Source organism: Nicotiana tomentosiformis, chromosome 3, assembly GCF_000390325.3.
Source record: "Nicotiana tomentosiformis chromosome 3, ASM39032v3, whole genome shotgun sequence".
Taxonomy (NCBI): domain Eukaryota; kingdom Viridiplantae; phylum Streptophyta; class Magnoliopsida; order Solanales; family Solanaceae; genus Nicotiana; species Nicotiana tomentosiformis.
The window spans coordinates 134,985,878-134,989,918 of NC_090814.1; the positions used below are offsets into that span (position 1 = coordinate 134,985,878).

General features: G+C 35.3%; 1 long non-coding RNA gene across 1 annotated transcript; it reads right to left on the bottom strand.

The window, feature by feature from the left end:
* Window positions 1-477: 477 nt before the first annotated feature.
* On the bottom strand, window positions 478-1,277 carry LOC104115597 (uncharacterized). The gene is made up of 2 exons (XR_690647.4): window positions 815-1,277; window positions 478-713 (listed from the first exon to the last, which is right to left on the bottom strand). It is a non-coding gene; the product is annotated as an uncharacterized lncRNA (long non-coding RNA).
* Window positions 1,278-4,041: the final 2,764 nt, after the last annotated feature.

The following is a 4,041-nucleotide window of genomic DNA, read 5'->3' on the forward strand; positions in this document are numbered from 1 at the left end:
TTTAAACTGTTATAGGGTAAGTCACGTGCTTATAATGAGATCAAATACAAGACTACACCACGAAGAAATTAAATACTACTAGGATTTTCAAAGGGAAAAGAGTTTACTCCCTCTGTCTTAAGTTATTTGTCGTATTTCTTTTTTATATATTTTTAAAAAAAATATTAAATAAATTTTTTTTTTACTATTTTACTCTTATTTATATTTTAAGATATATTCTCTCTTTATTTAATATTTATTCATAATTAATGTATTTGAAGTATTCAAGAACAATTAATATTAAGGGTAGAATAGGAAAAAAATAATTAAATTACTCTTAGACTTCTAAAATAACAAATAGTTTGAGATAACTATTTTTAGAAATGATGACATAATAGAGGGAGGGAGTAGTTGATTGGTTAACGACTTAATTAGTTAGGAGAATAAAAACAACCGAAACTGTCAAACTTTTATTCACGAAAATCAGTAGTGACCCCCTTGCTCTTTAACTTAGTTTTCGTTTTTCATTTTTGTTTTTACGATTACCGGTAATGAAGCGAAGCGACGATCTAATCCTTGTGTGGAAAAAGGGTAGAAGTACGAATACAAAGTAAGACGCCGCTCTTTGGAGCTTACAGTAGTATATATAGCTGAGAATTTGTCGAGGTAATTTGAGAAATTTCTTTGATCTTCGCCTTCCGTACCACAGCATCCTCTGATTGTTTTATATATGCCTGCATGAGAATTAGGAGAGAAGATGAACAGAAAGCGGAAATCGAAGACGATAATAAAAAGAATTAATTTGCAACTGTAACTTAATTAGTTCTGGCCTGACGTTTGTGAAATTCTATCAGCAATTGATCATGAGTATGAACATGATTTTCTCTCTAGTGTTGTCACACGCCTGCCCCGGCGAACTGAAGTTATCTGATCCCAATCAATTGTGTAGTTAGTCAAGTGCAAAAAGACACCGTACAATCAGGGAACACCGCAATTGATATGCTTCCTTCTCGAGTTTGCTAATTGAAACAAGGAAAGCCAGAGTTTTCTGAACTCAATCTCTCATGGCTGTTCTTTAATTAATTAAGAAGCATGGCTATATATATATGAGCAGCCATTGAGGGAGAGAGTTCAGAAAACGCTGGATTTCCGCTCTTCCATTAATGTCTCACTTCTGAATTCGTATAAAGTGTGTCAAAAGACGCTTATACATATGTGGGTGTATATATATGTGTATTGAATTGTGTGAATATATATAAGGGAATACTACTGGACTGGTGAGGAATATTTAAGTACAACGAAAGAGAGCTAGGAGCTTGACTTGAGAATTATATGGAGATAGCTAACCATTTATAGGGTAATTTCAGGTTAATTTACTCCAGTATTTTAATTGTTTCTCAATCAAGATGGACTAATATATATTTTAATATTAAAACGTATAGCTGTAACCTAAGCCTTGCTCTTTCCATCCCTCCTTTTTTTAATTTTTTGTTCCTTTTTAAAGTCAGTGTTATTGCTGGTGAACTTCCAAAGAGAAGTCTGATGCTAATTACCAAGAAATTTCAAATTAATGAACGGGTTGGGGAATTTCTGCCAAACTTGCACCTAAAGAAAAGGTAATTCCAGCCAAACATTACGTGTCATTGATACGGATAATCATGGACCACTCTTTTTTTTTGCCCTTTCTTATTTGTCTTCTTATTGTTTTCTGTTTTACATGACAGAGTAAAAAGGTAGGAAATATTTTTACTGCTCCATTCATCAGTTTCATTTTATCTGTCTTAAATCTTAATTTAAGCCGAGTATAAACTTCAAGATTGCAAAGAAATTTTTAGAATCTTCTTATAATCTTAATCATAAGTATCCTTTAATCTTGTGATTTCGTATATGACATGTCATTGACATTCCTATAAGAAAGTGTCATTACAAATAAAATTAAATTATCGAATTATACTACTAAATATAAAAATATGACATTCTATTCAAAACAATACAAACTAATGAGAAAAGTCATTATGAAGTCATGAAAATATTGAATAGCTTTTTGGTTCAAAACATGTTATACAGATCTTTGGTAGATGTTAATTATTACGTATGGTACCCGAATCTAACTTCAGAGTAACATTTTCATTTTCGAGTTTCTATCTGTTGCAACAATTAATTTTGCATTATGTCAAGATCTTTTTCATAAAATTGCTCCTTTCATCTCATGATACTGTTTGTTTTTTGGTTAACAAGAGAATCCATAGCCATTACTCTTCCGGCACGCACAGGGTAAATCCGCTCTTGTGTAACATCCCATAAATTACACAGGAAGGCAAAATGCACTAACCAAGCCCCGCGCAACAGATTCGACCGAGGATGTATACAAGTGAGTTTCGAATCCTAAATTTCTCATTTGGGAAGTCCCATGCTTAGTCAACTCAACCACGCTGAAGTGGTTTTTGTTGTGAAAAGTCTAGTTAAAACTTGTAACAAATGGCCCTCCGACGAAATTCATATATGCCCTCGTTATACGCTGAAATAACTACCATCGAAGCTTAATTAATGGTTGAAAATCGTTTACATCTCCAAAGTTTACTCTAAAAATTAAACTCATCCTCCAACTTTGAACAATTGTCATTTTCATCAATTTATTCTACACAATGTCTATTTTACCCTTGACATTTTCAACTCTCCATATATGTAATACCTTTTTTTATATTATTTAGATATTTTTAATGCATGTATTTATTCATAAGTTAAAAATATTATATCTATTATATAGTTTAATCTATAACATGCAGGCGACAACCAAAGGAGAATGTGACTATTAGGTCTGAAAGCACGCGTTGCACTCTTTTTTTCCCCTCCTTGAACCAGTTTTGTTCCAAATGGGTTTTCCGGCAAGGTTTTTAACGAGTCAACAGTAAATTATGCTAACTTAGAATCAAATACCGATTTTAAATCGGAGTCAATGGTCTCATCAACAGTATCCGAGCCCTCTCAAGATCGACCTCGAATACTGGTGGCCATCACCTTCGGGTCAAGCTTCTTAGCAAGGAAGGAAGGAAACTTTGTGCTTGAACAGTCTAGGCTCGGTGGTTAGGAGTTATTGTAAGGGCCAAACGGTCAAGTGAACAGTGCCCGCATAGGTCTCCTTAGCTATAATACAAGCTTTTACACGCTTTCAATCTTGAACGTTACACACATAAATAAAAGGAAGTTTCTACCTTGCTATTACATACTTTTGCTTCTTAAAGCGTCGAGCCTAAGGGTTATTCCTACCCGGGGACTATCAAGCCCAAGGGCCACCCCTATTCGAGCCCAAAGGGTTACCTCCACTCGAGGATTGTCGTCCGAAATGAATTCGGGCAGCTCGGGTCATCAAAACCCGGAGGCACAAAACCTATTAGGCAGTGCCTAAACCTAAAAGGGTACGACCACCCTAAAAAATAATTCGGAGACATGCGAAGCCTGTAATCAAAATGTAAGGCGTTCAACAAAATCCTAAACATGTTAAAAGGTTACCCTTGTCAAAGGTATCGTCTAAGAACACTTAAGCATCTTGGGAAGACTTCCGGTCACTCCAAATTTTCAGAAGTTTCGAGCAAAAATTGCATCGAGGTCAAGTTTTGTTCGGACCTTCTAAAAATAAATGACTTACTACTACGTTTGGTTCTATGCTAAGGTATTAAAAATATTTACAATTATAAAAAGATGCTAAGATAGTAGAGACTTGAAGTTGCCAAAAGGGAGAAATTATATATATTCCAGAATATCTTTACAAAGGCCCAGTAAAAATAGCCTCAAACTGAACAAAAAATATGTACATAATACAAAAACTAAAAAATCCTAAGGCATTTACGCCTGATCCTTGCCGGAGCCCGATTCGTCACCAGAACCGTCGAGGCTTTCGGATTCTTCAGAGCCCTTGGAGCTTTGGGGTTCGGTTAGCTTCTTCGCCTTGACCTTAAGTCTTTTTGCCTCCTCGATCTCGGCAGATAGGTCGAAGCCTCGGGCATAGATTCTTCTAGGGTCTCCCTTCGAGATAACCGCCTCACGTACTCAGTAGTGGTCTTC